The sequence below is a fragment of the Numida meleagris genome, chromosome 1 (genome assembly GCF_002078875.1).
Source record: "Numida meleagris isolate 19003 breed g44 Domestic line chromosome 1, NumMel1.0, whole genome shotgun sequence".
Classification (NCBI taxonomy): domain Eukaryota; kingdom Metazoa; phylum Chordata; class Aves; order Galliformes; family Numididae; genus Numida; species Numida meleagris.
Window position 1 is genome coordinate 142063705 of NC_034409.1, and position 15397 is coordinate 142079101.

A 15397-nucleotide genomic window follows, 5' to 3' on the forward strand; every position below is an offset into this window, starting at 1 on the left:
TTATCTTGCCCTAGGAGCTTCCGATGGCGGTAATGTGCAAAGCCCTCTGAAAATGAGAAACTGGAAAACTGTGCTGGCAGGCACCTCAGGAGTAGTGTGGAAAGGCTCAGTGCTCCGGTCACAAGGATGTGTTTGGTGTCAAGCTCCCATCAGCTGCTGTGCTCCTGTCCTCTCACCTACTCCTGTGGTGGAGGCAGCAGGAGGAAATGTTCATTTCTTGTGAGTGCCCAGTGTCACCAGGCAAACCTGGGACAAATTCTGTAAAAAGGACCTCTGCGCAGCTGTAGAATTACAATGAAAACAGTAATCTCAAATTTGTATAGGAGAAAGGGGAAGAGTTTCTGCACCTTTGCATTATTTTGCAAGCACCTCTCCTGGGCAGCGGTGCATAAGTGCTGGTGATGGCCCCATGGAGCACCTCCCAAGGACTTAGGTGTCATGTCCACCATGAATACCTGCTGCATTTAGGATCTGCTATCTGATTTCACAGCACACCAGGCTGCCCTCTGCTCTGAGCCAGTGGTATCCAAAGCTATTGCCAAACAGAACGCAGTGAAGGTCACTTCAGGCTCATCTACCAGGATAAAAAATACTACAGGTTTTGCTTTGCTCACATTTGGCCCTACCAAGAGAGGTACCACACAAACTTATGCAAGTTTCTCCACAGTGGCCTTTTCCTCCCTCAGCCAGAGCTGTTATCCCCGGGCCGAAGCCCAGGCCACAGCCTGTGTTCCATCAGCCACTGGCTGCCCTGCTAACTGCCAGAAAAAGGACTGCCACCGGGTATCACTGTTATTGCATAGTTAAAATATTTGACAGAACCAGCCTGAACCTTTGGACAAGCACTGAAACTGTACGCCATGCCACAAAACCTATTCAGAAGCCTTTACAAAACCCAACCCAACCAAAACAACAACAAAGAGCTGTTTGGGAGGTCTTGATATGACCTCATCATTGACCTGCTGATTCATCATTCAGTTAGGCAAAGGATTCATACGACGCTAGTCTTTCCCAATCATGTGAGAAGGGAACCACATAAAATGGAGTCACTGGTGTGAAACATGAAATTGTCCTCTCACATTTCATCTGTCAATTATTTCACATCAACAGTCAGGGAAAACAGATGTAATGAACAGCTCATCATTCAAAACAATCACCCGCTAAACCCAATTCCCTTGCTAAATGTATTCAGAGAAACCTCAGAAATAGTTGGATTTACACACGGTATGAGTCTAGACCCCTGTTTCCTATTCCGAGCTCCACCAGCCCACCTGCACAATGGTACAATGCGTCCTTGAGCCACACACCTTTCCCCTATTGCTGTCAGTACAAGATAGCTCCACATTTAAGGCTCCACATCCATGTAGCCTACCCCTGAAAGCCATGGCACCTGGAAATGGTGTCCACCCAGAAAGGCCTGCACTCACTTAAACCACTCACCACTGCAGGTCCACCACCGGCCTGTGCCAGGAGGCAGCGCCTGACCCAGCCCATACACTGCCACTGTACCACAGCATGTCCAAAGTCAACCTGCTTGCCATGCTTTGTGTCATGGGCACCCACCTCTCCCGGTGTACCAGTTCTCAAGAAGAACTGTGCAAGGCAATGAAATAGCCAAGGGAGGAGGCAGCCACAGCACCATAATTATGTCAAGGTAAATTAAGATCAACAGTGAAAGTGAGGGCAGATTAGACTTGAAGGATACAGCTTCACTTCAAAAATGATCAAGGTTCATAAAAACAGCCCACATTTAAGAAGGAGGACACTACATTTTTTCTGTTCATTTATTTTCAAGCCTTAGCTCTTTACATCTTCATCCTTACATCTTCACATCCTACCCACGTCTGACTTCAGGACTTCTACACTGACCTTGGTCTTGATGCTGCTGACTGTACCTCAGCATAAGGAATACCTTAGAAATTGCATAGATGAGATAATTGCCACTGAAGATTGCTATTTAAAAATGTGTTACTGTGACTAATGGCGGAAGAAAAAAGGGCATGTCTTATTTCAGAAAATATGGCACAGTTCTCTGTAAAAGGTATTGAAGAATTAAATGCAGAGTTTTTTTATATAGTCCTTTCCCAGTGTGAATATCAGAAAAGCACACTACATTGTACAGGGAGGACAGCTTCAGAATGGGCAGTCATACAATAGTGACGTTTCCCATCTAATTACACAAACATGCCAACAAACTGTGGAGCCGCGGTGGTCTGATTCCTCGCTGATATTTCAGTTGTTCAGCTGCCACAGCCATAGACATAGAGAATTCTGAATTAAACACTAGTTCTCAGTGATTCTGATGACTGCAGTCAAGCATATCCTGATGAAATTAGAGATGCAGAAAATATTTTTTGACAAGAGTGCATGAACATAACAGCCAGAAGTGAAACCGGGTCTGTGAGAACGGCTCGTGCAGAGAGAGAGAGACTGGGGAGATGTTGAAAGTTGGACTCTCTGATTTTGGCAGGAAGAGGCGAATTTTATTAGCAATCTATGCTACAAACATAACTTTCCAACTATTAACAGTTTTTAGTTGCCAAAAGAAAATCACCATTTCTAATTGCTTCTCAGCTCTTACATTTTATACTGGGAAAAAAAGAGGAAAGCGAGAGAACTTACATCTCCATTATGTAAAATATTACGTAGTGCAGAATACAGTGGCATTCCAGTTTAACAGAATCTTCATGAGTATAAACACTTTACAGCATTCTGCCAAAACCAAGCACTTGGAAATCCACAACACTTTTACAACACGTATTAGAAATACATAGGGATATTTTGCAAAACTTTGTTAAAGATGAATTGGTGAAAATGACGGGATATTCTTACTGGAGATATTTATTATCTAGCATGCAGGGTCTTAAAAGTCTAAACGCACTGTTTCCTTAGAGAAACACACCATATTCTGATTTTCCTCTGAATCCAGCAGAGTGCAGACTTTAAACTAACACTGCAGGAGACAGCAGGATTAGTCCCAATCTGCAAAGCACCAAGACCCACCTGATTTACTATGAGACAAACTGCTGATTGCCATTCACTGGTTTTACTGGATTTCTTCCTGTGCCAGAAAGAGAATACAGCCTTTCAAAGGAAGATCTGGCTACATGAGTCAACACGATCACTGAGCAAAGGAAATTTCTGCAAAGCAATACTTGGAGCGTCCCTGATGTAGAGGTTCATATAGGCTAAATGAGACTTTTAAAGCATCTCAACTCCACCAAAAATACCCTCAGCTTTTTAGGAGATGCCCAAAGGCTTGCTATGACACAGTAAAAATAAGTAGCTCGCTCCTTTGCAGGGAAAGACTGGCAGGCTCGGCAGGGAAATATCCATCAGCTGTAGCAGGGAGCTCAGCCCCTGGGGAGGGGTCCAGATGGGCTTAACTCCCACGGCCAGATACATTGCACAGCCAGAAACATTGTGCTTGCCACTAACACCAAGCCAGCTGTTCTCAGCCACACAGTTCTATATCTAGCCATTGCAAAGGGGATTTTATTCGGGGCTCTGAATGTGCTAGCTAAGAAGACCACACATTTCAGCTTTTCAGTCGCATTACAGAAGCATGGAGTAGGTGCTCCATCAGGTGAGCACGGATGTTTCCTCTGCCGGCTTGTCAGAACATGACTAGCATATAGACCATACGCACCAGCCTGCAGCTGATGGGGTCTGGAAATTGAAATAAAAGCTCTTCTACACATTCTCACTAGAGCCATGGACGCCGGAGAGAAGGTAACAGAGATCAGAGCCAGAGATGTAATGGTTGGAAACTGCAGAGGACCCAGCCCCAGTGGCAGACCCAGGCTCGAGTCCAGGGCAGCTCCTGCATGCAGAATGGCTCCCTGGAGGGGCACAGAGGAGCAGGGAGGGGCTGAAACCCAACCTTTGCCTCTTCCTTCTGGAGGATGGTGGAGCTGCCTCACACGTGCGTGAGAGCCTCTTGAAGGCCTCTGGGAGATGCGGTGACCATGACAGCCTTTGCATGCCATGCACTGCCGAGCGCCCGCTGCACCCACCCCTACTGCTAGCCCCCTCGCAGTGCAACAATTTACCCTTGAATAAATTAGCAATAATTGGAAATCCACTTCACTGGACCTTACGCAGCATGACTAATGGGACTCACTTTTTAGCTCTGTTCCTTTTGTGTTGCTACTCAGAAAAGAGGGTGCCTGAGAAAAGAGAAGGACCAGTAAACTTTATGCTGTGGAAAAAGAAATGACAGTCTCTGAAGAGTGATATAAAGATTTAATGGGTGCTTTGGAAGTGCTAGAAGCAAGTGTTTTAAGAGTACTGTGGGGCACAATGCTTCAACTGATGGCTTTCTTGCCTTTGTATCCTTGTCTTTACCTTTTAGATGGTGCATGTTAATTTTGGTGGCACAGGCATAAGGCCCAGAAAAGTACATCACTGCATTTCTAAGAAATGAGAGTGTAAACACTGTTAATTCTGGAGCACCACATAGATGTCAGTTTTGTCTCCTGATCCCATCTGAACTCACCATATCAAGCTAATTGCCAGGCCATTTTTTCTTCAAAAAATAAGAAGAGGAATATTCAGCATGTAAATCCCTCTGCAAGCTCTGCAATTCACAGATTCAATATTCAAACAATCTGACGCTCTGTGTGCTTACCTGCAAACTGATGCATGAAGCAAGCACTATGACTTACAGTGCTGAATTCGTGATGTAATAAGTGCGGGTATATTAATGTCACATGTGAATACCATGGCTAAATACTTGCCTTTTGGTACCTGCCAACAGGTATTTTCCTTTCTAAGGGGAGTACTCTTCTCTTGATTTATGCACATATCTCCTATAACACGAAGCCCAGACACACGCAGAGGAAGAGAAAAATATGTCCCTGTAACTATGATTTTTTTCTAAGACAACAGTAAGACAAGTGTTTCATAATTTCTGTGCGGGATTCTTAAGCAAAAATCATGGTGCATGAAACAATCCCAATTTCCAAGGAAAAAAATTATAGCCTTTCATTCTCGTAGCAGCATGTAACTAAGGTTTAGATGAGTGAACAGATGCATGCAAAAATCAGCCATGAGAATGGCAAACATTCATTTTCACAATCTGCTAAATCTGCTAGGTATGCATGAAACAAAGCCAAAGAGATCTCCAGCAGAACGCAATGTCACAGTCTTGGCACAACAGGGAACTTTCTCAGATGCTCTCCGTGCCAATACTGGCACTTGTACTGTACAGCTGTGCTTGGAGATCACTGAAATATACCGGAATACCAAAGAGTTAATGATATGACTTCCATTAAAATATATTCTCTCTATTTCCCACTTTTCCAGGAAATTAGATATGATTTTTCTCATTATTGCAGCTGCAGCTTTACATGAACTAACAAGTTCAATAGAGAGTGCATTTACCCCTGCTACAATTTAAGTACCTTATCAAACCCTTTCAGTGAAAACTCCATGGTGTTGCCTTCACAGCACTTACATGACCCAAGCTCGGTGACCTCATGCAATGCTGAAAAAGATCCCAAATTTTGTTTGACCTTTTATATTACTATTCTTCTAAAGTAGAGAAGAAATGAGTATATAATTAGACTGGGTAGATTAGACTGAATTAGAGTATAGTCAAATCTTCTCTTAAGCAGTAGTTTGTCAGAAATAAGGTTTCTGACTTTTCAGGGGTGAATTATATGTCTTATTCTGTTGAAATGTAGATCTTATCAATTTAATTTCACAGCTGGGGTCTGGTCTCGAGAAGCATGACCAAAGAAAGTGACTGGATTGAACACCACCCTGTCTCATTTTAGCACTTGGGAAACAAGGGAGGTGGGCCAGAAAGGATATACCAAAAAGCAGGAAGGGAGGAAACTGTTCCCTTGCGCAGCAGGCTTCGTGTGCAGCTCCTTTGTGCCACTCTTGGTGTGGGAGGCTCAGACCTTCCCATCCCCCCGGGCACCAGGGAGCTCCTCAAGCCAAAACCCTGCACAACAAACGAGCTCCTGGCTTATTTAATGTGCCGGTTGACATGCTCACTTCTGAACCCTTCCCTCTCCTGCCAGGAGCAGGTAGATGTCCTGCCACACTGGCCTGTGCCCAAGTTAGCTGGGACAGTTATTTCTGCACCTTCGATCTCTTTCCTCCCAGACAAGATTACATGGGAGCACTGTTTGGTTTTAACAGCACCTTTAGGCTGGAGACCTTTTTCCTAAGTGACAAGAGAGCCTTCCTGCAGAGGTAGCATTACTTTCCAGTCTCCTGATCAGATTCTTTCCCTCGGGGAAATCTGGCAGCTTCATACATAAGGAGAATTTCATCACCCATCTTTTGGGATCTTGGATCAGTTTTAATGGGAAAAAAGCACTGAAGGAACTGGTCACATGGCTCCTGGAACCACATGGAGAGACAAGGAAGTCTGCGCTCCAAGGCTGCCGCTCAAGGACTTGCATTTATATTTCTTGGCAAAAACCGCATTTATGCACTCAGTTGATTTCCAGAACAGGGTGAAAACCAGATGCCCTTCTTTGCACCATGCAGCTTACTCACCGGGATGCCTACATGAAAGATACTGTGATGATGAGGTTTATTTTAAGGAGGTGGTTGATTGGTAGCCTACAGTGTTGCCCTTTTCATGCCACACTCTGGAAGGAAAAAAAAACCAACTATTAAAGGACATGTGGAAGCGCCAAGGAGCTCTATGAAGTATACCTTCACTGTGATCTATGACCTGGAATTGGTCCCCAGAGGCAGGGAGGGAGATGCTGCCAGGACGGCCCTCGGACTGCTTACAAAACTCTGCTGGAGTCCTGCCATGAGGAGGAGGGAAATGAAAGGAGTAGTTTAGAAAAAATACTTTTGTTTAGGCCGGATCTATGACCTGCAAAGCTGTCTCAAAAAAGAGTACACAGCCGCTAACCTTCCTTCAGAGGCTCCATCAAAAGGAATGCCTGGAATCTGCAGCTCCTTGCAGAGTAATGTTTCACTGCACCCTCATTCCTCTTTGTTAAGCTCCAGTAACACACATTGCTTTTTTTTTTTTTTTTTTTTGGTGTGCCTTCTTCAGTCATTTATTTGCCCCTTACTGGGGTTTTTCTCTCTTCCCGTTTAAGAAATGTCTTGGGTACTTACTCAGCACCAGAAGAAAGGGGGATTTATTTATAGAAGCCAGATGCAACTCCAGCATCCACTTTTCTGCCTTGCTATTGTTGATGATAATGATTTTTAACAGTGCTTTGGAGAACAAGTAGTCTGCATTTACAGAATCCCAGCAAATTCTGCAAGATTTTCAATCTTGCAATGAAAGCACAGCACCTTATCTGGCTTTCCTTCCATGGTGAACAGAATGAAAAAACATGGATAAACAATCCTGCCACATCATGGGTTACAGAAATCCCTCACAGGAATGAAAAACATTTAATTCCCATTCTGTAATAGCCTATTTTCTTTTTTCTTTAAGGTGGCCTATTGTAGCCACCTTAAAGAAGGCAACACAAAAATTTGAATGAATTCTCTAAATTACTGCAAAGCAGGCTATTTTCTGCCCATGCTGTCATGCTACCTTGGCATGCCTATTGGTCGCTACCACAAGACTGACAAATGCTGGGGAGCCAGTTTGCACGGTTCGGTAGGTCTGTAGGAGAGAATATGGTGAGCAACCTCAGTAAGCTTTGAGAGTGAGAGTCAAAGAGATGTGTAAAGTGCCAAAAGGGAACCAGCAGAACATTACACTTGTATGAAATGGGAGTAATCTCATTACCAGAGGTGATAACCATTGCACCCCTGATGGAAATGCGTAATTACTGAAAACAGCTAATCAACTGCAAGAGCAGCAGGGTAGCCAGAAGCTCCTATCTATACCATCTACTGTGCTTAACCCAGTTGAGATGCTCCTCCTCCTACTACAGAAGGATCAGTATAACACATCACACATACAGACCTTTGTATGTGGGTCAACACAATGAAGAAAGTAATACAACACTTTGAAACTACAATCACAAATGAAGCACGTATCACTTCTGTGAAGTTTCCTCCCTAATTCTATAGGATGGTCAATCATGCTATTCGTACAGCTGTACATTTCACATACATTTGTAGATAAACAGGCTTTTGAAATAACAGTTTAACACTCAACTCCTATTGACAAAAAAAAAGTGATAGGAAATTTCTTATCATCAGTCTCTGACTTTCAGAAATCTGGCCTTAAAATTACCAACTATATAGGGCTGTGGAGGACAAGAAGTGGTAAATCCTAGGCTAATGGCAAGAGAAGATGAATTGTTAATGGAGTCTGGAACCAAGTACTGGGTGGGATACGTAAGTGTGTGTGTATACATGTGCATGTTTAATGAAAAGTTTGACTAATAGCAGCTGTGGTGGGGCCATGAACCTCCATGCTTTGCAGGTCCATGTGACAGAAACTGAAGTACCTGGGGCCAGATCCAGGTTGTCTAAGGTCAGATATGGGAGGTCCATATTATGTGCATACATATATATATGCAGGACTGAGAATAGAATTTGGCCACCATGCTGTTCATATTTGTAGGAGCACCACGTTTGTGTGGATGCTGGTAAAATCACTACATTCTGACTGTACTGAGCTGTGTGACTGGCCACATGTGGCAACCCAGCCTGTGGCAGTGGGGTTGGAATTAGGTGATATTTGAGGTCCCCTCCACCCCAAGCCATTCTACGATTCTATTCTATGATTCTATGCATGTATACATGCATGTATATGTAACTATGTGTACATATGTGCTTATTGTGAATGCTTGCTCACCTTCACTAATGATGTACTTGCACCCACACTGCAAGAAAGACACTGAGGCCCTGGAGTGTGCTCAGAGAAGGGCAATGAAGCTAGCGAGGGGACTGGAGCACAAGCTTACGAGGTGCAGCTGGGTGAACTGGGATTATTTCATCTGGAGAAGAGGAGGCTCAGGGGAGACCTTATCGCTCTCTACAACTACCTGAAAGGAGGTGGTGGTGAAATGGGAGTCACCCTCTTCTCCTATGTAACTAGCGATAGGACTAGAGGGAATGGCCTCAGGTTGTGCCAGGGGAGATTCAGGTCAGAAGTTAGGAAAAATGCCTTCTCCTAAAGAGTGGTGAGGTGCTGAAACGGGCTGCCCAAGGAGGTGGTGGAGTCACCATCCCTGGAGGTGTTCAAGAAATGTTTATATGTTGTACTAAGGGACATGGTTTAGTGGGAAATATTGGTGATGGGTGGATGGTTGGAGTGGATGATCTTGGAGGTCTTTTCCAACCCTGAGGATTCCATGATTCTATGATTCTAAGACCAGAAGCTAAGATCAGGCCTAAAGCCTAAGGCAAAGAATCTACTAAACACCTAAGACTTGTCCTGCAGCAAAGGTCACCACTCTTGTTCTCTCTTATATTGCTGCTGAAGGTATTGAAACCTTTCTTGTTGCCCTCCAGGCCCCACATCAATTTTGATTCCAGCCAGGCTTTGATCTTCCTCATTCTGTCCTTACATGCCCAGGCAACACTTCTATATTCCTCCATGGTAGCCCATTCCTGCTTCTGTTCCCTGTATACAACCTTTCTGCATTTAACTGAATCAAGATTGTCCTGTTCAGCCAGCTGGCCTCCTGCCATGCCAGCCTGTTCTCCTGCACTTAAGTTGATTTTCTTGCACTTTAAGGTGATTGTCATTGAAGTCTGACCAGCTCTTATGAGTTTCCTTGCCCTTCAGAAGCAACATAACATGATATCTGTCCTGCCTACTAGCTCACTGAACAAGCTGAAATTTTGTTTCCTTGTCGTCCTCACTTCCTTCAAGATGTTAAGCTCCAGCATCTCACAGCTCCTGCAGACAGAGCTGTCACTGATTAACAGTTCATTCTCGCTCAAGAGTTCACCAAATATCTCCTCTAGTTAGCTTGTTCAGTACTTGCATCAAAAACTGTTTCCCATGCACTCCAGAAATCTGTATTGCTTGTGTTCTGTTATATGATCCTCTCAGTGGATGATGGCATGGTTAAAGTCCTCCATGAAAACCAGAAAGAATTTCAGTGACTTCTTTCAGTTGTTAAAAGAAATTTGTGTCCGCAGTCTCCTTCCTCGACCAAGCAACACCATTACACTCCACTATTCTGACTTCCTCTATGACCCTGATCAAGTGGGTTCCAGTGAGTCTGTTACACATGCCACTATGGACAAGACCATTTTTTCCTCTTTCCTTTCCTAGCCATTTTTAAATAAAAAGGCAATGGTTGCTGTTCTTTGCCTCCTGTCAGAATATGCTAGGCAAGTTTTGATCTCATCTACTCAGGAGCCTTAGACAGAAGGTATTTTTCTGATAGCTGTGGCATGAGAGAGGCAACAAGCTGCTAGAAGAGGAGAGAGGCATTTATGAGCATATACAAAAGCAGACTTTTACACGCTTACAGCACATAAGTATTGTAGCTAGGAATCACATTTTTAGATGCAGCTATCCACATTCAACTTGAGGCAACTAAAATTTTAATGCTCAGAAGGCACAGTATGCTGCAGTGCTAAGGACACTTCAAAATACGTGAGACTGGGAAGCTGTATAATGGAGCAAGAACAAAGTCTCTTGCTTATTAAGTCTATGGATTCTAGCTGGGTAAATAAGAAAAGAAGGCAGAACAGGTTACAATCATGGTATCATGATAACCACAGTCAACCAAATCAGGAGAAGCTGGTCTGTGTGGGTTGGAGATAGGAGGAGGACATCTCAGCACAATCAGTCTGATGACTTTTGATGACAGAATGATTAGCTAGCTACGTGAACAAAGAGAGAGCATCAGGTGTAACACACTGTGACTTTAGAAGGCATGGCATTTTCATCTGGAAGCAGAGAAAATATGGGCTGAAAGAATGAACAGTTAAATGGGCTGAAAACTGTCTTGACACCTGAGTTTGAAGGATAGTTATCCATGGCTTATGCCTAGCTGACAGCTGGTAAAAAGTGGAGAACCCCATGCTTTGATACTGTGGCCAATTTTATTGAGCATCTTCTGCATCAACCCTAGTGATGACACTGAATGAACACCCAGTAAATTTACAGTGACACCAAACCAGAGGGATGTGACTGGTAGAGCTTCAATCCAGAGGCACCGTGAGAAAGTGAAGGACTGGGCCAAATGGAACTCAAGAAAATTAAGCAAGAAGAAGAGAGAACTTGGGCAGCAGGAGTAAGATAACCTCGTATACCTGCCTGGCCAGGGGTGACAGGCTGCAGAGACCGGCTACTGAAAAGACCATGGGACTTCAGTGCGTGGCAACCTGAATGAGGGCCAGGAAGGGAAATGTGATACTGTGGAAATCTACCTTCAGAAAGCAGCAATCAGCAGTTCCTTGGAGCAGCTGGCCCAGTAGGGAGAATGGACACGGTTTCAATATTATCTGTAACAACTTGAATAGTGCAAGAGTAATTAGATTTACAGTATATTCAGAGATCTAGAATTTGGAGGAACATGTTAAAACATTCTCAAACTTTGTCAAAAGTGAGAAAAAAAGAACAATATCATGTATGAGACAGAGACAGAGAGGCAGAAACATAGCTGAAAACACAAATGATGGTCAATAACATGCCACCAATGCAGGATTATTACAAAAAAAGACAAAGCTTATTCTGGAAATATATTAGCAGAAGCATCATACAGTATAAGATAGGAAGCAATTGCACATTTTTCATGTTGCATTTGTAAGAATTCAGTTGAAATAGACACTTCTGGGAACCAGAAATGAAAAAGCCCCAGTACTCTCAGCTTGTCCTGGTAAGGGAGGTGTTCCATCCCTTGGATCATTTTTCTGGCCCTCCTCTGGACAGGCTCCAACAGGTCTATGTCTCTCCTGTACTGAGGACTCCACATCTGGACGCAGTACTCCAGGTGTGGCCTCACCAGCACAGAGTAGAGGGGCAGGATCACCTCCCTTGCCCTGCTGACCACGCTGCTTTTGATGCAGCCCAGCATATGGCTGGCTTTGTGGGCTGCGAGGGCACATTGCTGGCTCATGTCCAGCTTGCCATCCACCAGTGTTGACATTAAATTATTAGAAAATCTATAACAGACATTAGAAGAACCATAGCCATCTCTGGGCCACAACTACAGTAGGTTAGAGAAATATCTCCTGGATTGGTTTGGATAAGCTTCATCCTACTTCAGATCGGGGAACTGAAGTAGATTACGACAGCTGCTGCAGCTCAACACTCCTGTTACCCCAGAATGCCCTCCAACAATCACAAATTGACGTCTTGGGCTCCCCTGCCACACATATTTACTAGTAGAAGAAAAAAAGACATGGTTCAATAAATGCTCTGCTTCTCTCAAGGAATTAGGCTTGATATCCACAGATTTACTACAAATGCCGTTTTTGGTTTTTTTTTACCCCAATCAGTATGGCAGGAGGCTGCTTGCCAAGACCATATGGCATGGAAAGGTGACCCTTATGGGACTACTCTCTCTTGGCAGCACAGGGAGAGCTCAGAGCTTCAACAGTGACAGGAAGGAAGGTCTCTGAGAGACCTCTTTGACCCACTGAGTGTGCTTACGGCAAAGCATCGTCACTCTTCTTACAGGAAGCATCACCCCTGGGAGGGTGTGAGCCCTGCAGTGCTTTCCTTTTGACAACAATTATGTCAGTATGAAGGTGTGGGCATAGGAAGAGGTGACGTCTGTTGACTGGGGATTGAGATGGCTGTCACAGGCTAACAGCCAGTTGTTCTTTCTGCTGGTTTCTGTCAAGTCAAATCAAGTGCTGTTCAGAGGTTGCTCAGTTTGTGAATTCCCACCAGCTAGAAAATCAAGCACGTGTATGAAGGCAATGGAAAAATGCAATGTTTTGAATGCAACAAACCAAGGATCAACCTGTAAAGCCATATATTGGGTTTGTAAAGCCACAGTTCAACCTTTGACCACAAAAGTCCAGTCTAATGGTGACTTTACTTGAACCAAGAGATGTGGACGTTAGAAGGTAAAGTCAGAAGAAATTGTTTTAGTTCATCTCTCATTAGTAATTAATGAAATTGTATATTTGACAAGACAGAAAAAATTTGTGAGACAAGATGGTGGCCAACAGTTACTGTAAAACCTGTAGAGGATCAGCAACACTGCATATGATGCAAAGTCTAGAAAATTGTTTTGTGTATATCAAGTGGATTCCTCAATACTCCACACTACAAAATACTTCAACTATTTCTATACTGCAGCTGTGAACGAGTACTCAGATTCTAAACATGAAACTTCTAAAATAATGAAAAGTAGATGCATACTTTGTAATTTTAAGTAATGAAAAGTTCATTTTGATGCCAGGATGGGGATTTTAAATTGAAAGTTGACGTGGCATATACCACTACTGACAGCCTATTTAGTTAATAAATACCTACAAAAAGATATCGCAAGACAGCAAGTTCAGTGACACACTCATCTCCTGTACAACCACCACCTACAGTAGTTGTTTCATAGCTGTCCTTCAAGGTAAAGAGAACTTCTTTAATGTCCCCGTGGAACAGCCTTATGGTCCTGCTCAATAAAGGGATGAGTGTTTCTTCTGCATTACTGTCAGCTCTTGTCTCCTACAGCATCTATCTGGAATGTAAAGATCTCCGATCTCAGGATAGGATAAGGCCTTCATGGCTATGAGCACAGGATAGCCATGCCTTGTGTATAAATCAACATGTGAGCTAACACATGAGCTATCAGTTGTGGAGCCTTTTCTTCCTCTGTGTATTTCTTTTGTATTTGATAAAGAACATGGTCACTCCCAGATTTCATTTCTCATGTATATTTCACTCCATTTTTTTCCTTACTGCAGTATTTATGCCATTTATCTTGTCCCATATTCACTTTCCTTTTTTCCCCACTTTTGGGAAAAGCATCTAATATCCCTGTAGCATTAGTTTTTCTTTGTTAATGTCAAAAAATGTTAATCCGTGAAGACGTGCTTCCTAGATAATGTTAATTCAGCTGCCAGTTTTATAATAGGATTATGCTTTCCAGGATTTAAAAATCCCACTTGTTAGCTACAAAACAGACTTCTACTAACAGCTATAAAATCTAATTTAATCCCTATTGGCATTAACTTAAATAGCTGAGGTATAATTTCTGTCTAGCTACACTTAACACCCTGCTATTGCCATAAATATATAAAATTCCCTTTGAAGTTATGAAAGAAACTGTTCAGTAGGATAAACAGGGTCTCATGAGTCCAATCATATGCTATCTCCGAGGCATAACAAATGTTGTTTACATATTGTAAGGATTTTGTGGACAGTTTATTTAAATAGATTCACCCATGTTTACATGTATTAATCTGCCCTTTTTCTCAAGAAAATGTATGCTAAATTATTATCTGTATTTATTCGATTTTAAACTGATTGGTTAATGAGTGGAAGATTGGGCCTGTGTGGAATCAAAGTTTAAAAGGTAAACAAATAACCTGACTAAGCAGGAAGAGAATATCAATTTGTTCAGTGTAACTCCTCACAATATACAATTTTATCATGAAACCTTAAATGATGAAGCTATCTCAAGCTTGGCATAGGAGCAGCTATTCTGAGGCAATCTTATAAGATACCATAATAAGTAAGGAGGAAAGAATGAGCTAGCAATGTTTTACAATGATGCTAAAGTGAACAGCCATCATCTTTACAAATAAAGATGTTGTTCCCAAATAAGGAACAATACAAGGATTTATGACCTTCTGGAGCTCAGAGATCAGAAATGAAGAAAAATATTTGCAGTTCTTTTCCCCTAGCCTTGAAGAGATAATAACTGGCAAGTTTATTGTTCTGGAGAGGGTAGTCCTAACGCACTGCAGTGAAAGAAAGGCAGGAAAAAGTACTATTACAATGATATAAAGCAGATACTAGGAGGTTATGCAGCCATTTCGAAGCTGAAACAGAAATCTCAGAGCAACGAAGCGCTTTTAAAGATAGAAATTGCAGTCAAATGCAGAAAACAGTATGATTTTATTAATCCTTTCAGAAATTATGCAAAGTGCTAATCAGACTCCACAGTCAGCTTATCACTTTGTTTATTGACAAACAAGAAGAGAGATCATAATCTCCCTTGTGACATTTGTAGCCAAAAGGAAAGGCGGGCAACCTCAGCAGATTAGCCTACAACAACATCAAAATCTGTAGTATGCTGGATTTGTAGATGTGTATATTTGCCTTTGGAGAAAAAAAATACAGTAGACTTCGGCCAACACACTTAGATGTGCTAACAACCGCACAGGGACCATAAGTACATAAAAAGCATTGCTAAAAAAGTAGTTTTCAAATGCTGCTAGATATTTTGACATGCCTGAAATGATGGGAAAAAAAAAAAAGATGCTTTCTACTTCTTTGCAAAAGAATTCCTTGGTTGAAAGCCCAAAATGTGGTCATGGCGATGTACAATGCAGTGACACATGAAGAGCTTTCTTGCCCCTTGAGCCT

At 42.7% G+C, this 15397-nt stretch overlaps 1 protein-coding gene across 1 annotated transcript in view; it reads right to left on the reverse strand.

Moving 5' to 3' along the window:
* The window catches only part of CLYBL (citrate lyase beta like), a 126649-nt gene that overhangs the window by 50683 nt on the left and 60569 nt on the right, over nt 1-15397 (reverse strand). The gene's annotated exons all lie outside the window — the stretch shown is intronic.